Source organism: Diadema antillarum, unplaced genomic scaffold, assembly GCF_040938485.1.
Source record: "Diadema antillarum isolate AM-2024a unplaced genomic scaffold, OU_Dant_1.0 seq00000129_RagTag, whole genome shotgun sequence".
Lineage (NCBI taxonomy): Eukaryota > Metazoa > Echinodermata > Echinoidea > Diadematoida > Diadematidae > Diadema > Diadema antillarum.
Window position 1 is genome coordinate 1,575,407 of NW_027271207.1, and position 21,287 is coordinate 1,596,693.

Sequence of the window (21,287 nt, forward strand, 5' to 3'; positions counted from 1 at the left end):
AGATTCACCAAGGAAGGTTCATAAAACAAAAAAAGGTGAAAATTAAGCAGGTGAGGAATCCTACAATTAGCAATGATGCTATACCAGTATTCTTTTTGAGTCTGGAATGTTGTTAACATGGTTAGTCTCCGGTGACCTTACAATTTAACAACATAGCAGGGCCTACATTGGTAATGAACATCGACATTTTCACTATTTAAGAAGGAAAAGTTCGAAAAGAATATCTTACAATGGCAAGATGGTGTATTTACACTCCAAGTGCGATCATGATGACATGTGGCAGTAGTGTTTCCTTGGAGGTAGTAACCCTGGGCACAGAAAAACTGACACTGATTTCCAGACGGTACAACATTGCCAGCTGGACAGGCGCTGGTTTCCACCATTTGAAGTGCAGCGGACAGATGGGGCTTACGACAGACTATTCCTGGAATGTAACCATGACAGAATCCAATGTTTTATTATCATAATTTCAGGATATAATGTAATTGTGACCGTGCATCACAAACCGAACAGAAAGTCGCACGCAGTGAATTTGTGTGAGGACTGGAAATAGGTTAAATGGGTCAACCTAGCCAATCTTGAATATTCATATTTTCTGAAAGAGCAAGTCACATTCATTTGCAAATTGTAGTCTTTATAATTATCAGAACATCATTGGAAACTCACATATCATACCGTCTTTACGATGAGCTTAAAAGATTGACTTAACTTCTTAGCAAAACACTCAAACTGTGTACTTACTCGAGCAAACGGGATTGCCCCCGCCCAGAATGCGGATGTGCCTCCTGGAAATGCGGCACATGTCACCTCATCATTGTTGATCTCATAACCAGTATCGCAGGAAAACTGACATTTTGTGCCGTAATCTCTGGAGCAGTTGCCCACAACTGTCCCATTTTGTAGTGAAATACTCGGGCACTGTAAAACTGATAATAATGATAGGTAAAGGTCAATTGTGAAAACAACATTTCATGAACATTTGACAGAATGAGTGTACTAAGGTTAAAAAAAGTTGAGAAAAAGTGAAAATAAAGTTTGAATTTGAATTTGAATTTGAAAAATAATAACAAACAGGCGTTTTCAAGCACCAAAGGAAAAGGGGAAAAAGTCGCCTGTGTAAAGTAATTAATCATTTAGGTCCGTTTTATCGTTTGATGCACTACTTCTTGGCTAAACATGACAAATATTGCATATAACGCCACACTTTGTATGCGTTTCGATACTTGCTGAAGACTGACTCTGTTGGTTCAAAAGTTACACTTCCATTTTTGACCGTATTCAGTTGTCAAGAAGTCATCATTCTCACTTTGAAAAAAAAATAGAACAGGCAAAACATTTATGTTTTAACTTGACATACCAAAATTTGAATGAATGAACACAGAACTGTCATCCAAACAGATCACATTAGCCACTACATTTTGTGTGACAAATTAGGGTAATAAAACTCATGACTATAATTCAAATTCAAACTTTATTTTCACTTTTTTCCAACAGAATGTACAAGAAACAATATGATACATTTGAAATGCAAGTCGTTGATAATATACATAGCCAGACAGGGACAACAACATGTTCATGTCTGCATGTTTAGTACAAAAAGAAACATACCCTCTATTTATACACTCCGTGAAAAAAAGTGGAGGTTTTAAAAGAATGTTTAAAAGAATTAAAAACACTTGAAAGTCTATGTTTATTACGTTTTAATTCAAGTAAAACTTTTTTTTCACATCGCTCTGATGGGCAGAAATTTTGAACATACTTGGGCAAGATGGAGTTCCATGTGTCCAGGCTCCATTTGACCCCTGAAGTTCACACTTTGTTGACCCTTCACCTTGAAGGCCGTACCCTACATCGCAGCTAAACGAACAGACAGATCCACGGATATTTCCATTTGGACAAATGACACGTAGGGGCATTGACGCAGACTGTGTAGAACAATGGATAACTAAGGGGAGAGAAACGAAATTACAAAACGTGCGTACGGTGAATGAAAGCACCAGCACTTCGTTACAAAAAAAAAAAAGGAAATGTAGAACAAAGTGTCGGCAGAATAACTATTTGAAATGTAAGCAGAACGCATTCCCTACACATTGTATGAATTTAAATGTGTAAACAGCAGACAAAATGAGTAACTATTGTACAAGTAGCAATATACAGCATGTCACCCTGACGACCTCCGAGGAATTTACTAGATATTATGTCTTTGTGATTTCAAATCGAAAAAGACCAACTTCTTGGAAACTACCTCTGAAGGTAGAAAAAGTCTTATAATATCAACTGAATCTCTATGAATAGTAGTGTATGAAAATGATGTCAGAATATCAAACATGTCAATTTGACCTGAATGTAGAAAAAAAAAATGATCTGAGCATGGTTCAATTTCGTCCTGCCACATCATATACTGTAATCAATCTGAAATCAATCAGCATGCGTTTATCTTCCCCTTTTCTCCCTTGGTTACGCAAACAGTTCCTTCTTGCAGCAGCTGTTAAGAAAAAAAAAAATGTGAGCTTGTAGGTTTAACGATGTTCGATGCCTCTCTGTTCAAGGGAAGCATGATTTGTAATCAGAGTGGGGTGGAAAGTACCGAAGTGATGATGTCACAGTCGTTTGTTCCAGCTGAGCGCTTCTTCTGTAAAACAAGAACTCCTTGCACAAGGCTTTATGCAGTGAGCTGGAACAAGATACCAGCGTTGTTAGCACCCGTTATGTTCCAAAAATATTCGAGCCACGTGAGGTATGTTTAGAACTTGTTTAGAACCAGTTACCACGGCGATGAATGCTTAGGGCGCCACGCTTCGGTACTCTGTAAGGTCGGCCTACTCTTGCGTGAGCGGATGATAACTTGATCCTGATGTTGACTTCCAGGCATTTAATGTTAGTGGTATTTTGCTTTTTTAATCAAACGTTGCAGTGACAGTATATGTTTGTTTAAGATATGGCTTCAGGTCTTAACTTTTGGGATTTAAGTACAAACCAATCATTAATGAAACATTTAAAGAGCATACAATTCTCAAAGGAATTCAAGGTAAATTTGATGAAAACTAGTTTTGAACGGCTGAAAAATGGGACCCACATTACTAAGACCACTTTTTAAAAACAATATTCTTGGATATCTCAGCCATTTCAAAATCGACTAACTTTACTCTCGTAAAGTCTACTTAACAGATATAAACATGATCGAAATCGGCACCTCAACCGAAACTATAACATCTTCACAAAAATAAACATGATCAAGGTCGGCATGATCAAAGCTTTAGTGCAGTGTCATTCACCTGCCACTGTGATAGAGAATGAACAGCTATTCTCATTTCCCGCACTGTCCACTGCACGGTATTGGTTGTGATAGACGCCTTCACTGAACTGGCTCCCGGAAGGCGACCCTTGAACCCTGACTGGAGTTATGGTCTCTCCAGAGTTGTCCATCACTGTAGGTGATGACCACGTGACCGTAGCTTTCGTAGCCAGTGCTGGGGCGTAGACACTCTGTGATGTTAGACAATGTGTGAACGAAGGTGCCATGGTGTCTGTGATCAAAATGGAATGTTAAAGGCATAATTTACCATTTGCAGATGAAACAAAAATCAAGCATCATTGCTTCAAAATAGTTCTAAAATGTGAGTTAGGGATAGAAACAACCAATGCAAAAATTTGAACAAGTTTAATCGATGTAAAGTATTGTTGAATATATAAAATGTGAACAATAGTTCTAATAAAAATGCTTCCAGACTAAATTGTCCACAGTTATGGTTTAATGAGAAAAATAGTGATATCTCCTTATATTTTAGGCTTAGTTGCTAAGATTTAATATGGTATATTGTTTTGTGAAGCAACTGACCTACACATATGCATTAAATGGACTGTACAGTACTAGTTGAGGTAGGGATTCATGTTTTGAACATTCCTAAGTGAGATAATGAAAAGCCTCTTATGAAATATGAAAGAGCATGTAATTTTAAGAAGGATTCAATGTTTATTTGATGAAAATTGGTTTTCAAATGACTGAGATATCCAAAAAAGTGCTAATAATAAAAGGCGACATGCCCCAACTTTATTAGTATCTCTTTGTTTCACCTTGTTTTTGGATATCTCAGCCATTTCAAAACCGATTTTCATCGAATAAACTTTTGATACCCCTTAGAACTGCATGCTCTTTGACATCTCACAGAGTGGTTTCTGAATATCTCACAAAACGTTAAAAGCTAAATCTTCACCTCGACCAGAACTGTACACACCCTTTAAAAGTGATATCTTGAACATTTTTGAAATCACTGTTCCCAAAGGTTAACGGGACCTTTAATAAACTGTTAAGGTTACTTTAAATGGTATCCAGATTTTAACGCTTTGGTTGTTTATACGAAACACTGGGTAGTCTGATCTGTTATATCCCATGGATGTTGGGAAGTCATAATACATATTTATCTCACTTACAGTGTGTAATCTTGAGAATTTTCACATTTCAGCATCTGTCTGAGAAATCTATGACATATTTTTACCAAAGTGACCAGTAGCATCCTTATAGGGTACTAGAATCGTAATAGAATCTTCATAGCACTACCTTCACTCCATCTTCTTTGGTTTTAAAGAAGAAAACCATCCCTAGTTTAAGGACTTTGACTCTTCAACTTCCCCCTCCCCAAGGGGTGGGAGTGGGAGTGAATAATTGAGATCCTAACGTCTTTAGGATGCTATGTGTCAACTTCAGTAAATATCAGTTGTGCGGTTTTCAAGAAAATAAAAACGGTAGAAGTTCATAATTGTTTTTGGATATAAACTTCAAATCTTATTGTCCAAGACTGGAAATTAATTTTGCCCAATTGATCGTGGGCCCGGCAGCCACTGAGCAGCGCCAGATCGACGTTGCTCTAACCTTTTCAACTGTTGAACGGCAAAGAAGGCAGCAGCAACTCCCATCTTTTAACGTCTTTTGGTATGACGCGGCCGGGGTTTGAACCCACGACCTCCCGATTGTGAGGGCAGCCGCTCTACTCACTGAGCCAACACATCGGTACATGCGCTGTTTTTGATAAGGATCGAGTTTTTGTTATTGGCACGTAATGAAGTTGAGATAATTGGTTTGTACATTCCCGTCAAAATAAAACGTTTATGCATTTTTCGATGAGACGCTTGTACATTTGTAAAAAAAAAAAAAAAAAATGACTCCACATGACCTTTGGCAATGTCAATGCATTTAAATGCACAGAATACAATTAAGGTTTCAAAGTACGACTTTTTTCTTCATATTATGCACCCTAGCAGAGGAGACGCATAACTGTAATTTTTCGGCATTGACGTCATTCTATTGTTGCCTGTGCAGAGTGTTGCTGGGGTTTTACCCGGTCCCTTACGTTTATTTCATCGCAACGTTTTTATTTATTACAAAAAGCCATTATTGCAGTTACTGCAGCAACAACTTACACACCCAAAAAACCGAGTGTTTCTTGGTTTCTGCTTTAGTAACTTCATCTTTGACAACTTACAATGTTTCCAAACCTTTACGAAACCTTTATGAAACGGCCTATTGTATATTTGGCGGGCATAGAAATCTACAGGTTGCCCCCCCAAACCAAACCAAACCAAACCAAACAAAAACAAAATAAAACAACAACAACAAACAAATAAAAAACCATAGCCTTTTTTCGCATCATTAACTTTCCAAATGAATAAACAATGTAAATCATATTTCAGGACACGAAACTGAAAAATTGTTGCCTACATTTTGCAGAAATCCCCGTTCAATTTGGTCCATGTGGTCATGCATAAAAAATTGATCTTTTTTAATGCATGTCATGGGTCCATTTCTCCCAACTTTAGCACTTGGATGCTTATTGGCATTCGTTATATAAATGAGCACACTTTGCTCACAACTGACAGGGTAACCAACATAATGAATGCATTTTTTTTTGGTTGCATAACAGTTCATCAATATTTGAAAAAAAAACAAACTTATGTACATATCGCTGTCATGATTTTCTCGATGAAAATAAAAGACAGAGCGGAAAAAGAAAAGAAAACAAAGAAAAGAAAACAGAAAACAGAAAAACAAGCAGGAAGAATACCTCAATTCAGTCCCCTATGAGTGAAAGATTTCATATTTGTCTGTGATCATTTACTTTTACACCTAAGTGGAGGGGGGGGGGCAAGACTAAGACATCTGCATCCTTTTTTGATGTTATTTTTTTTCCTAGTTGATAACAAAAAGGAGCAAGCACTCATTTTTCAAAAGGGATTTTTATGAGAGAACACGAAGAGCAACTTGGTATTTGTAAGTCGTAAACACAAGGTAACGAACGACGCGTCTCCTTGCAACACTTGAGGGAAGGGATTTCTGACATGATTTTAACAAAGATTCCAATTTCTCTGTGACTGTGAGGTTTCATACAGGATATAGACGATAACTTAAAGTTTCAAACCCTAAAACTGAATTTTTATTTATTTACTACTTTCAAGGTTTACGTTGCAGAAAGTCCGATTTTTTTTTTCTCTTTCTTTTTGGTGGTGGTGGTGGGGGACAAATACTGTACTGTGCAGCCAATCAACGCTGTATTACCGATAGGTAGATAGATAGATAGCTAAATGTATGATAGTTGGACAACTAAAGAAATAAATGAGTAGATTAATTGGTAGAATACAAATGACTATAAAGAAAGATGATTAGAAAATCTGTACTGGTATTAGTTTACAACATTAAGGACATTTCAGATGGATCAGGATTACAGTGCAATCTTATTCCTCAGTCTTTGTTTGTTTGTGTTGTAATGATCAGGAACATAAACGGGCATTTGGACAAGTTAAGAGTTAGTTTGAAATGAAGGAGTAAAAACAAATTAAGCACAGCAAAAACTTTCGATCGAAATCGATTGAAAAGTAAGGAGGTTATGGAATAATGAAGTTACTCTTATTTTCAACGGAACAGTTCTAGAACAGTCAATGTGGACACTTATGCAAGTAGTGAAGTGATTACATGATTTTGATGTTAAGATCGGTGATTTTAAAATTACAGTTGTTTGTTTTACCAAATTTCTTAGAGTTATTATTGATGATCACTGAACATGGAGATATCATGTCAATGAAGTATGTTGTAAAGTCTCTAGAGCAATAGGTGCAATCAATAGTATACGTGCAATCTTACCTTCTGAAATTCTTGTAAAGTTATATCACACTTCGATTATGCCACATTTATCTTACTGTAACATACAATTGGGAAATGTGCAAAGTATCTCTTAGAGCGTATTTTCATTTTACAAAAGCGTGCAATCCGTATGATTAGAAATAAACCAATCTTTTAACCACACAGATACTTTATTCAAAGAACATTACTTACAAACGATCTTTGATATGAACAATTTTTTCTCGCTGTTTTCATGTAAACATAAAATTATGAACAGCAATTTGGTATGGTTTCTTGATACTTCCTTCATCCAAAATAAGAAAAATTACAATACAAGACAGATGAATAGATTGTATATCACAAATTTTAAATACTGCATTTCAAGATACACCTTTCTATATAGGGAACCTGTTCTATGGAATGATTAGCCAAATGTAATAAAATTGTCCAATAGACTTTCATTATTTAAAATAAGTTTAAAATATTTCTTGTTCATAAAGATTTACGATAAATTTCAAGTTTTATTCAGTGTATAAGCACGCCACTTTGATAACTCTTGCCTTATTATGTGTATTGTGTACTTTTGCAGTATAGTTTTCTTGTGTGTATTGCATTAATGTAACTATTTTTACTGTAATATTTTGGATCAGCCACAGTACGACCAAGGGTTTATGCTGATCCCCCACAAACTGAGATGATTGCTTTTATATTGTGTTTATCTGTTGTGAACTTGTTGTAAGTTGCACATTATTCCCCTTTATTGTTCCAATGTTGTACTGTGTATGTATCGTTCCTGTATTCTTTTCTTTTCCTGTAAGTGCTTTTTATCAGGATGTGGAAAATAAATGAAATGAATTGAAATGAAGTGTATGTCACCCCATCACAACCTGCCATTTGCACATAAAAATTCAAAATTTCCAGCCCTTTGTTCATTTAGGCAATAATACTCCAGACTCATATCTTGATATATGAGAGATCATCATTTTGAAGTATTCCACCAAGAATAAGAAATTATACTTTACACTTTTATGAACAAGGACAAATGAATATTTCTTTTTTTTTACAAGACCAATGGAAAATATAGGAGTGATATCATCAGAAGCTTTCTCATTTATATAGGCATATTCATATCAACTCTTCATGAACTGTTCTGCAAAAATAGGAGAATTTTTGATATGCCATAACTCTTTTATTTTGTATCCGATTTCGACCAAATGTTCATTAATTTGCTTATCACTTTACTCTTTTTTTCTGACTAAGTTTTTAAATAATTTTAATTCAAATAAATTTATGTGACACTAGCCTGGAATTCCCCTTTACATTGGAAATCTAGACTAAGACTACGAAACTAAAATTAATTTGGAAAGCTCTCATCCCATGGGCGCTCAAAGCTTGGTTCTGTTGATTTTTGTCTTCATCTTTATATTGTTGCCATAATTCGTCAGTGTTAAACTCTAGTTTGATTACCAGCACAAGTCGGAGTCGTTCCGGAGTTGGACCAAGAACCAGAAATCAAACAGTTCCATTGGGAATCGGAACCCTGGAGAGTGTACCCCTGGTTGCAGGAGGACGTGCATCTGCTATTGTAGTAGCGGCCATCTGTACAGCTTATACTTCCTTTTGGTGGGGCGCTCAGCGACGGGCAGGTTACCCCTGGATTGACGTGAAAATGATAACATTCACGTTAGCTGTTATTTGATAAGATTGTCTTTTAGACAATGATTGTGAACTACATTGATACGGCATTCTCGGCACGCTCGTCATCGGGTACCATGACTAGGCCAAGTAGGCTAAAGTAAGTGCCTATGAATTCTGCTTACATGATCTTTAGACACAATATATAATATTTCCTATAATGCATTACTCGAATGTTTTTTTTTTCTAGGACATGTCACCTGTAATTTTACACCAAGAGTATTGCAACCCATTCCGATTACTTGATCAGCAGAAAGGTAATCATGGTGCAGCGTTTGAGCGTTGTTACATCAATTACAAATCAAACGATGGTGATATCAGTCAGGGGCCTTGTTTCAATGGGTGCAAGTGGCCTTTAAAATATAATGGCTACATGCGTCATGTTCATTTCATCTATGTTATAGTCAGATATCCTCCTCACTCTGCCAGAACTCACTATGTAAAAGCACGTAATATTTTGCCTTTGGTACAAGAAACTTGAAGAATTTCGGTGGAAGAGCATATATCCGGAGACAACGTGACACGTTGTAAGTTTGGAGGAGAGCAAACATTTTTCGTCCGTTAGTTGGACAATAATTGACCTGTTAGCAAGTCCTCTCGGCCTTACGTGCACAGGAGGGCGCTGATCCTGTCCAGACACCTGAGATGCCTGACTGCTGACAGGTTCTAGACGAGGATCCGCCACTCATGTAGTAGCCAGTCGAACAGGAGAACGTGCAGGTTGAGCCAACATACCGAGCGTTAGAGCACCCCACACTCCCGTGGGATGGCGCCGATACAGATGAACACCGAATTACTGTTGGGGTTAAGGGTTGAAAGGAGGAAGCATGTTCAAACTTGTCTGCAAAACCACTAGATAGATGACGCCTGTCCGGAGATCAGGAGGTCTTGGGTTCGAATCCTGCTCGAGTACGTACGACCATGGCTTGTATCATGTCTACTACCAACACACTGACGATTTCAGTGTTTATTTGAGTCCATGTAGGGCAATTTGTCAATCAGTTGCAAGATTTGCTTCATTCTACATTTTTCCTATAACGTCTGCAATTGAAATAGAATAAGCAAAGGTCTAGTGTAAAACTTCCGTAGTCAAAATGTTGATAAAAAGCTCATATACCAGTAAATCAATTTCCAGGCTAGTCCTTGACGTCTTCGAATTCTCATTTACACTTTCATGGAGGGGGAAAATTCTAGGACCTGCTAGAAAAAGAACGAGATCAGGTCTTCATCTCTTGTTATCTTTAGTCTTCAATTTACTTCCTTATCTCCCGTGCCCGGTTGAAAAGAATGGGCTCAAATCAACTACAATGCCATTTACAACAGTTTGGATTACACTCAGTGGCGTATCTAGGGAAAACGGCGCCCGGGGCAAGCGCGAAAATTGCGATCCTAATTTCTGAAAAAAAGTGTTCAACCCAACCCCATCCCGGTAGGGACTTTAAACCAAGTGCACATGATATGCTTTTTCAAGCACTTAAAAGGGGTCTTTTGAGAGTGATTTAAATGTAATGAATTTTGATAAATTTTGGCGAGCGAGCGCAGCGAGCGAGCCGAACATTTTTGTATTTCAGCTTACAAAACATGGAATTCTTATCATTTTTTTGCTTATCAAATCTTACAATTCTAATCAAGATATAGTGACGGCCTGATAGATAACGATTTATACGTACAAACTGAGGACTTTAAAAAATACTCTAAATTAGAACGCGCGAGTGAGCCGAATTTGTATATTTCCGCGTCATCATCACGTTTTGTTCTTATCACTTTTTTATATATAAATTTTGGCGAGCGAGCGCAGCGAGCGAGCCGAAAATTTTTGTATTTCATCTTACAAAACATGGAACTATTGTCATTTTTTGCTTATTAAATCTTACAATTCTAATCAAGATATAGTGACTACCTTATAGATAACGATTTACTGTATACCAACGAACAGAGGATTTGAAAAAATACTCTATTTTATAGTACGAGCGAGTGAGCCGAAATTTGTATATTTCCGCGTCATGATTACGTTTTGTTCTTATCTTTTTTGACTTTTTTTGCGCCCCCCCCCCTGTATGTTCGAAACCATTTGGCGTCCTCTTGATCCAATCGTTTCAGAACGAATGAAATTGCAGCTGCTGCTCCGAGTAACATTTTTCCTGCTAAATATAAAATGATATGTGTGAACACAATAGACATTGTCATTTTGTCCGCGTCATCGTCACGGGGTTTTTGTTTTGTTTTGTTTTGGTTTTTTTTGATAAATTTTGGCGAGCGAGCGCAGCGAGCGAGCCGAAAATTTTTGTATTTCATCTTACAAAACATGGAACTCTTGTCATTTTTTGCTTATTAAATCTTACAATTCTAATCAAGATGTGACGGCCGTATAGACAACGATTTATACCAACAAACTGAGGACTTGAAAAAATACTCTAAATCGTACGAGCGAGTGAGCCGAAATTTGTATATTTCCGCGTCATCATTACGTTTTGTTGTTATCTTGTTTGATTTGTTGTTGTTTTTTGCGCCCCTCCCGTTGGCGCCTTCTTTTGATCAGAACTAAAGATATTGCATTCGCTGCTCCGTGAAACATTTTGCCTGCTAAATATAAAATGACATGTGTGATCACAATAGACATTGTCATTTTGTCCGCGTCATCATCACGTTTTGTTCTTACCTTCTTTTTTATATAAATGTTGGCTATCGAGCCGAAAATTTTGTATTTCAGCTTACAGAACAGGGAATTCTTGTGTGAACACAATAAACATGGTCATTTTGTCCGCGTCATCATGTTTTGTTTTTATCTTGTTTGATTTGGTTTTCTGCCCCCCCCCCCCTTTCCGGGCGAGTTTTCTTCTTCTTCTTCTTCTTCTTCTTCTTCTTCTTTTCTTTTTTTCCCCTTCTTTTTCTTCGTTTTTCTTTTTTTTTCTTCTTCTTCTTTCTTTTTTTTTCGTTTTTTGCGCCCCCTAGGAGTGGCGCCCGGGGCACGTGCCCCCTTGCCCCCCCCCCCTAGATACGCCACTGATTACACTGTAGTTACTTACCAACCACTGCGAATGTTATCCAGCAGGTTGCGTAGTTCCCTGCACTATCCGTAGCACGGTACTGGACGGTGTGGGAACCCTGGTAGAAAGTAGAGCCTGAACTCGCCCCTGACACCCGACTGAGTTTATTATAAAGTGATATTAGTGTCGACCTTGTATTCGATTTATTTTTGAATATTGCTCCTGTTTATTTTCCCCCAAAATACACCATGATAGCTGAAACATGATGTTTTGAGAACGTCTGCGTTGCATACATTATACTGACATTTCAGTATATTGGCGTAAAATCGATTATATGAAACTCTCATTTATTAATACTAACTCTTCACAGGGTTCACACACCCATTCGATACATAATACTCACATTATAGTTTTAACACAAACTTGGACAGATATTCAGAGAAATGCATTTGCTATGTTATTGTTGCAAATGTTCCTTTCTCAGTTGTTATGTATACTGAAGGTGGTGTCCTTCTGTGCTTTACCATATTTTAGAAATGTTGTTGCCGTCTTTCCGTTCCACTTACAACGTTATTTTCATGAGGAGAAAAAAAAAATGGTAACACTGCCAGGAGTTAGCATTATTATCGAAAACGTTACAAGAAGAGGAAAGGAAAGAGGACGCAGACAGCACAGAAGAAAAAAGGGTGCGTTCGAGCGCTCACCTAAAGAGAACTGACATACCGTACCGAACCCGCTCCAGAGGAGCACTCGAACGTTCCTATTAGTGTACCGTACCGTACTGTACCGAGCTAAAAGTGGACCACTTCCCGATGTGATCCAAAAGCGTACCAAAAGCGAACCAAAAGTTCGCTGTAAAACATGCCCGTATCATGCCATACGTCACAATGCAAATACATCATTCTCTTTGTTCGGGACAGCTGTAAGTAGTTCAAGTGCCAGGTGGATGACATTCTTCCTAAAAAAATGCGTGGCCTTTTCTGAAGATAACTCGTGAGGTACGCTTTCTCGACAGAGCGCTCGAACGCTTCAAATCTGGCACAATTCGGTAAGGTACGCTTTGGATCAGATCGCTTTGGTTCGCTTTAGAGTGCTCGAACGCACCCAAACTATAAATACCAACCTGACTGAGACCCATCCTCTGTTGTCTGTAGCTGTTGGTGTAGAATAATACACGGCTCGCGAAGTGGATGTTGTGTAGTAAGTGCCGATATTTCCGACACAAGACGTAAAAACGGGACGTGTTGTGTCTGGGTAAAGAATCCATATCATGAAGAACGAATCTCGTTATCAATCAGTTTCAACATGCCACATAGTAACAAACATCATTCTATATTATATAAAATATCAGGAAATGTTTTTATTCTCATTGCTAGAAATCTCAAAGACTCATAGTCAAGTTCTTTGATGACTTGGCTCAACAGCCATTAAAGCTGTGTTTCTGTCAGTATTCTCGGGTAAAGAAGCCTTCGGCAAGCCAAGCCGAGAATAAAGATGTGTACAATGTATATCAAGGACCGCCAATCAATGATAGAAATGACTGTATACTGTTTTATCACAAATTTGTCTCATATCGACCACAACAACCGCACAATGTATAGGTAGCACGTTCAGAGTATATTCTATGTTTGTATTTGAGCATATCGGCATTTTCTCCCTTGTCATTGTTACGCCTCTTTTGCATCAAAGATTAGATCTTGATTTGTTTCCTATTGATACCCACGTGTGTCACAATGTGCCTGAAAGTGTTGCATGCTACATCATTTGCATATTTATTTATTTTTTCTTGCCGTGAGCTCCTTAATGTCGTACTTGACTTCACTGCAGGACGAGTACTTTTTGAGAGCGGAGGTTCATTTAAAAGTAAAAAAAAAACCACAATCAATCGAAAAATCGATAAAGATAAGTTCTCAACTTCAGGAGTTCATTGAGTAAAAGATCCAGGGATTTTTGTTTGTTTTGTTTTCTTGCATGTGAAGTCTCCCCTTTCTTCCTGACTTTGTGAGGAAAGAAATGGAAGAAATCAAATATATAAATGCTTCAAACATTATCCAGATAATGATACAGATATAGACATAGATTAAACAAACTAGACAATCATGTTAACATCGAGTACTCAGTATAAAATGGGCATGAGTATATCTATATATCTTTATTTACTATAGATGCGTAAACATAATATGACATTCATTTTTTATACTCACCAGGAGGCGGTGGAGGCGGTGGAGGGGGCGGCGCTCGACGACGACGACGACGTCGGCTCCATGCGTCTGAAAAAAAATGAATAAATATAATACCCTTTGAACAAGACACGACATGCCATATTGTTTCTACAGAAGCCGGGTGCAATCAAAAAGCATTATGCACCTTTGGTCAGAAACATATAATTTAATTCCCATCTGTTTTGTTTTGTTTTTATTTCGACTAATTATTTCTGGCATGATGCTGGTCTTGATGGCTTCCATAATAGCTTACAATTGGAAATGACTAGAGCTGGAAAATAGTAAGAATAATGATGCTAAAAAGAGGATATAAATCAATGCTTGTGCTTAAAGGAGAAATGACAAAAAATGTACTACGTGAATCAAGTAATTGCAGAAAGAATAATAATGTACCAAGGTGCAATTTAGAGGAAAGTAGTAGAAGTCCTTTCAAAGTTATGGAATGTGAAAGCCCTTGTTGAATACCATGTGGCATGCAACTTCAATCATTAAGATTTTTGCATGATGTCGTGGTTATGTGTGTGTCTGTGTGTGTGTGTGTGTGTGTGTGTGTGTGTGTGTGTTTGTGTGATTAATTCAAATCTGTGTTAAAAACTCACCTTTTTGACAATTGTTAATTACATGTTTGAATAGAGAAATATGTGATAGATTTTGTTTCATTATTTTGTACACGCATAGAGACTATCTTATGGTATTATGCGTTTCTGAGAACTGACTATTATTATTTATTATTGTTAAGGTAGTTTGAAATGGGAAAATAAGATGTCTTATTACTCAAATGAACTTGTAGAAAAGGAAAAAAGGAAAAAAGAACGAATTGACCAGAGGGAAAGAGCAAGAACGGGGAATTATGTAGGTCCCTATTTTCTTTTCTTTTACGTCCTTTGATAAAAATTAATTACCTTTGAATCTTATCAAACTAAAAAAAGACAACAAACTAATACATTTCGTGTTATTTGTATGATAATAAAAAGTACTCTGCATTGTATGACTTGATAATAAAATACCATATGTAATGTACTGTAATATTGTATGGGGCAACTGTAGCAAAACCAAATTGAACACAATTTTTCTTCTTCAGAAAAAGGCTCTTCGTATATGCACACATTCAATTTTTTTGGCTCACACTGATCCCATATTAAATTTTATCGCCTAAAAACTCTAAAGGCCCATGATATACATTCATACCTAACTGCTATATTTATGTATAAACACATTAGAAATTTATTACCATTTTTCCATAATGCCCTAGTAACTAATGATCATATTCACTCATACCTTACCCGTCGTTACCAAGATTTTCATTTAAGTAATCCAAAGCTTTTAATTGCTCAAAAATCGATTAGACATCACGGTCCGGATACATGGAACACTCTTCCCGAGGAGTTGAAACAGTGTGCCTCCTTGTTTTCATTTAAAGCAAACTTAAAGAAGCATATTTTATCACAGTAAACTTCAAATACGAATTAAGCACGAATAAAAAATGACTCATGTTGGTCCCCCGATAGTAGCAACATCGTAAGTCATTCCCTCTTCCAGCAAACCAATTTTATTATTCTAAATCCCAGCCTATCTGCCCCTGTGCACTTTCAAGCACTTGCACGCACATTCACCACCATCACACATCAGAGTTTATTTTCCCCTGCTATCTTCGCAGCAGAATTTGTATTGTTACCAATTTACCTAAATACCTTTTCCTCGGGGCGGCCATCTTTTCAAGCAATGCTTACAATGGCGGCCCTCTGCATTATCACTTCTTAAATATACAAATTGTAATATTGCTATTGTAATCCCAGCTGCATAGACATGCGTACTGTAATATCATTAATTTCCTTTCATATCGTTGTTTATGCAAGTCAAACGACTCTGTTTCAAATATACTTTGTATGTTTCCCATGTTCACGATTATTCAATCTATGTATATATTGATTTGCAGAAAATAAAGTATTTACCATGCAAACAAACAAATGTAATGAATAAAATGGAAAAAAAATAGTAATTGGTGTTTTTATGCACTTTGTGTCTAAAACGAAGTACATTTTCCAAGCGTTTAAAAAGCTAATCATACGTGTTATTATGTTTTAACAAGACCAAATTACTAGTTCTTAGCACTGACGTTCATTTGGGGATTATCGGCTCTCCAACTGATTTGCAAGTGATTACTGTAGAACTTCATTTATATGTACTCTTTTAATTTACAGACACATGAAGTTTTGATTTGTCATTGTAGTTTATTTGCTTTTATTGAGTTGACGTTGAAAAACAATACATTGTTTTGTGCGATTGCAGTCAAACAATGCATTTATTTCAGCTGATCGATGCAGCTTTTTCAAGTAATATACAGTGCGTATCAAAAGAATAATGGTAATCCAACTTTGGAGGGCTACCATTTCTTTATTGTCAGTTATGGAGAGCTCAATGTTAATTGTGAGGAAAGAAAAAAAAAACTCTTCCTCTTTTTTATTGGTACCTAATTATGTTGACAAATGTCATGCATGACTGAGCTCATGAACTTTAAAGACAACAATGACAATTTGCCCCTTTTCCAAGTTTGAGTGTCACATGAAGGAACAATGCATGTCTCACTGAATGGAGGAGATCTGTCAATGAAAGTGTCCAAATAAACAGGCCAGCCTGTACGAATGCACGTTTGTGTTTAGGCTTGTATTCAGGGTTTCTTCTAACATTTTATGGTCCATATTCTGCAACATGGCCACCTGTCCAAAAATTTGGGTCACTCCCACAAGGCCAACCTACACAGTCCATTTCAACTGTTCACATTCAATGCATAGCTCGTAGCGACAAATCATGTTTTGAAAATGAAGGGAGAAAACGGATAATGCGTTTAGGAGTGACCAAGTTATCAACAACAAGGCCATGCTGAATGGTATGGACCATAAAAGGTTAGAAGAAACCCTAAACACAAACCTGCAGTCATGCAGGCTGGCCTGTTCATTTGACCACTTTCATTGGCAGATCTCATCCATCCAGTGAGACATTCATTGTTCCTTCATGTGGCACTCAAACTTGGAAAAAGGGCAAATTGTCATTGTTTTCTTTAAAGTTCATGTTCTCAGTCATGCATGATATTTGTCAACATCATTAGGTACATGTACTAATGGAAGGAGGAAGAGTTCCTATTTCCTCACAACCAAAATTGAGCCTTCCATAGCTGACAATTATGAAATAGAAGCCCTCTAAAGTTGGATACCTTTTTTTTTATACGCAGCGAACATATATAGGCCTAAATACATCTATTTCCTTCAGAAGTAATTTCATCATTTCTGAAATTTTGCAAAACAACGCCGGCATCCCGATTAACTAAGCGATATTATCTTTTCTCCTATAGTTCCCAAACTGCTTTGCTTAAAGTGCTAAATTTTATGGTATCGGGAAAAGGTAGTAAGAGGGACCACAGACACAATCACGCTATATACAGACAATGCGTCTCCCTTCTCCGGAAAATCTAATCTAATATGACCAGGACATTTTGTGTTTTAAACGATATTTCTTTTTTTTTTCAACCGTACAATCCGTAGGAATTCAAGTGATAAACTTTACCTGAGTTTTACAGTATTTAGCGAAATTATCTATTCTCCTATAGTTCCCGAAACTGCTTTGCTTGATGTGCTAGATTTTATGGTATCGGGAAAAGGTAGTAAGAGGCACCACGGACACAATCACGCTATACAGACAGTGCGTCTTTCTTCTCCGGAGAGTCTAATTGAACGTGACCAGGATATTTTGGGTTTGAAACGATTATACATATATTATATATATATATTTTTTTCAACCGCACAATCCGTAGGAATTCAAGTGATAGACTTTACCTGAATTTTACATTTAAAAGCTAATTAGTTTTCTGTTCATAGGCTGTCAATTTAGAGCTTGCTTCCAAAAGGCGCTAAATTCATCATTTTCAATGGAGTTAGCGCATGTTGGAAGCAAATTCTTCAAATAATTGAATTGCTTCACAGTATTTACACGAAACAACGAATTCTTTGTCAACCTTTATTCAATACACACACACCCACACACATTAAAAGCCGATAACTCTAAATGAAAGTTTAAGATTTAATGAAAAGAGTTCAAAGAGTGTACAATAAGCGCCATGTAGATAAGGAACTAAAGAAAGCATAAGATAGGTATAAATGTTATGGCCATGGTGTTTCCTTCTGTCTGAATTACACCAAAATCCCCTCAAAACAAGCAACTTCGACAAAACAGCACATCTTCATCAGCATGAAAAGAAGACGGGGTCTCCATGCAATGATAAGCGGATCCGTAGTGTTTATACTCAGCAAAAATATAAGCTTTGAATATTTGTACATTTGTGTACACAAACTATAAAGAACTGATGATGCAATAGTATCTCCAGACAAGACTTTTCTTTTCTTAACGTGTTTTTTTTATGTCTTCTGTTTTTTTGTGTTTTTTTTTTTTTTTTTTGGTTATTTGTATCAAGAAGCGAGGTTTTGTATGAGTATTATATGACGGGCTCCTTACCAGCATTCGTGATGGCCAGTGAAATCAGGAGGATGACGGTATAAACCCCGGCGATTCGCAGTTGCATGGTCTTAGTTTGTCAGAGTCGACACAAGAATTCTCTTTTCACAGCACCTTCAGAACAGCGGTACACACATACAGTCACGTTGCGCGCCGAAGCTAGCCTACGACTCTGAATCCGTGCGATCCACCTGGAAAGTTGTTGTGGAGTGTACTGGGGCACTCTGCCTGATCGCTGATTGGTTCCAATAAAGCATACTCACAGACCCTTGTGTGCATGCGCACAACGATCACGCAAAAGATGTCTTATACAACGCATGAATGTATGGATACTGTACTTAGTCTATAACTTGTGCCCTTTCGTGAAGACGCAGGAATGTAAAACTATTAACCCATTGAGGACGGTTTGATTTTGCTACAACACACATTTCCCATAGACACCTGCCCGAGTATACTCGGAACTCGTCCTCAACGGATTTTAAGGGCATTACATATTTGCGGAAGAGACAAAAAAAGCCAGCATTAGTGTTTCAAAATAGCTCTAAAATGTGAGTTTAGGGATAGAAGCAACCAGTGTAAAAAAATAATTTTATGTGATTAGTGCTAAGTATTGTGAATTAAACAAAATGTGAACGATAGTTTAAAAGAAATTGTCTCTAGACTAAACCGTCTACAGTTCGGAGTAGACTAAACCGTCTACAGTTAGGAGTAGACTAAACCGTCTACAGTTAGTAGGAAAAATAGATCTCCTTATCTTTTAGGTTTTATTGCATTTTTTAAAAGGAAGGATGTTGTGATACAACTGACTAACAAATATGCATCACATGTGATTCCGTTAACTTTTTTTTTAAAATCACTGCTCCTGACGGTAAACAATAATTTCATTTGTAGCTAGCTACTCTATTACCCTTTTCATATTGTGTATGTGTGTGTGTGTGTGTGTGTGTATGTGTGTGTGTGTGTGTGTGTGTGTGTGTATGTGTGTGTGTGTGTGTGTGTGTGTCGGGGAGGAGGGGGATGCACAGTGCACCCATCATAATCATAGACAGTGAGTAAAGATAAGATTCGTTCAACATGGCAATAATAAAGGCGTCGTAAAGTCAGTTTCAGATAATGTATAATGGAGTGGAACAACCCCCACGCTGAAGATATCATGAGAATAACTAAGCTTTTGAAATATGCAACTGCTGATATACGAGAAAATACATTTGGAATTGCGTCCTCAAACGAGCAACGATTACGATCTGAATAATTTAGTAGACAGTTAGCCGAAATATATGACGTCATTTTAGGGGGTGCCGGGCAAAACCCCAAGCAAACCCCTCCATTGCACCACTGATCCAAACAACCACCTCCCTGATTAATCAACCATACCACTATCGAAAAGGATTCAATACTCCTAGCTCCCCTCTCAATTCTCCACAGTGCGTATGTATGATGGCTCAGAATCATCAAAACATGCTGAAATGATATGCAGTCAAATTAAAGACATACAAGTACATCGTATAATGTCTCATAATTTAAGTTTCTCTTTCTCTATATCTCTCTGCCTATCTCTTTATAAATGTTTCGTGGTATTTGATGAATATTGTATTTTCTGTGTACATTATCTTCAGTGAGGCATTCTCAACATTTACGACGCGCTTCTGGTGAATCTTAAGTTTGAAGTCCTTTTTTATTAAACTTTTTCAACAACCTAATCCTAGATATGATCTCTGTCGTTTGCTAATATATTCCGTCCTTTTCTCCTTCTCTCTTTTGTCGACAAGGATAAGTCCATCTTCACGTGTGGATCTAGTGAATGCAGCGGGAACACATTGTTGAAAGTTTGGGGAAAATGAGACAATCCTTTCAAAACTTTAATTTTGAAAGTATATAGAACATTTCATTAAATTGTAAATTTTGAAGAAAAAAACGCACATTTCCTCGAGTTGTCACTGGCGTATATAAAGGGTATATTCCTCACGCCTTCTTCAAAAGACAAGACAAGTGTTCTTTCATTATGTGAAAAAAGTAAAAATAAACATGTTGAATTTTTTAATATTTTCTTTATATCGTTCTACACAAGTGACATTACCAGCTGTAGTAGTCTTCTCATCCAATCGTGACTGAGAATGAACTTCGAAACGGATTTTTTTTTTTGTGAAAGAAAAACATCTTTTGAACGAATTATCAGACTTTCATCAAACTCTCAATGATATCATGTTCTACTCATAATGCTGCATTCACTCAATCTACATATCTATGAAGGTGAACTTGTCCTTTAACGTTGCGTGCTTCCTACACGTTAGTAAACACTATACCCTCTCTGCTGCACCTGTCCACCTGGTATTTTCACTGTTCAGCTGAAGTGATTTCTTTCTTTTTTTCGATGAAATATATATATATATATATATATCTCCCTCTCTCTCTCTCCCTCTCTCATTCGCCCTCTCTCCCCTTTGTTTCTCCCTCCTTTCTCCTCTCTCTCCCCTCCCCCTCTTTCAATCTGTCTGTATTATCCCTGTAATGGTTTTCCGCACAATAGGCAAGGCCAAGAGGTCGAAAGCACTCCTTTCACAAAGTCATTGCCATGGTCACCTTCACCACGCTCTTCGTTCTTGCGTCATGAGGGAAACCCCCTAGTTTCGACAAACTGAGGGTGCAGTCAAACAATGGGGCTTTACAACGAGAGGGTGCCTGTACACGTGAAGAGTCGTTCTCTTTTGTAGTCTTTTTTTTCGACACGGGTCGCGGGGAGGGTGGAGGAGTGAGTAGAGGGACGCT

At 37.3% G+C, this 21,287-nt stretch overlaps 1 long non-coding RNA gene across 1 annotated transcript in view; it reads right to left on the reverse strand.

The window, feature by feature from the left end:
• Nucleotides 1-892: 892 nt before the first annotated feature.
• Nucleotides 893-21,287, reverse strand: part of LOC139727389 (uncharacterized) — a 66,114-nt gene continuing 45,719 nt past the window's right edge. Inside the window, exon 3 of the long non-coding RNA XR_011710746.1 lies at nucleotides 893-926. This is a non-coding gene — a long non-coding RNA (uncharacterized lncRNA). The remainder of the gene's footprint in view (nucleotides 927-21,287) is intronic.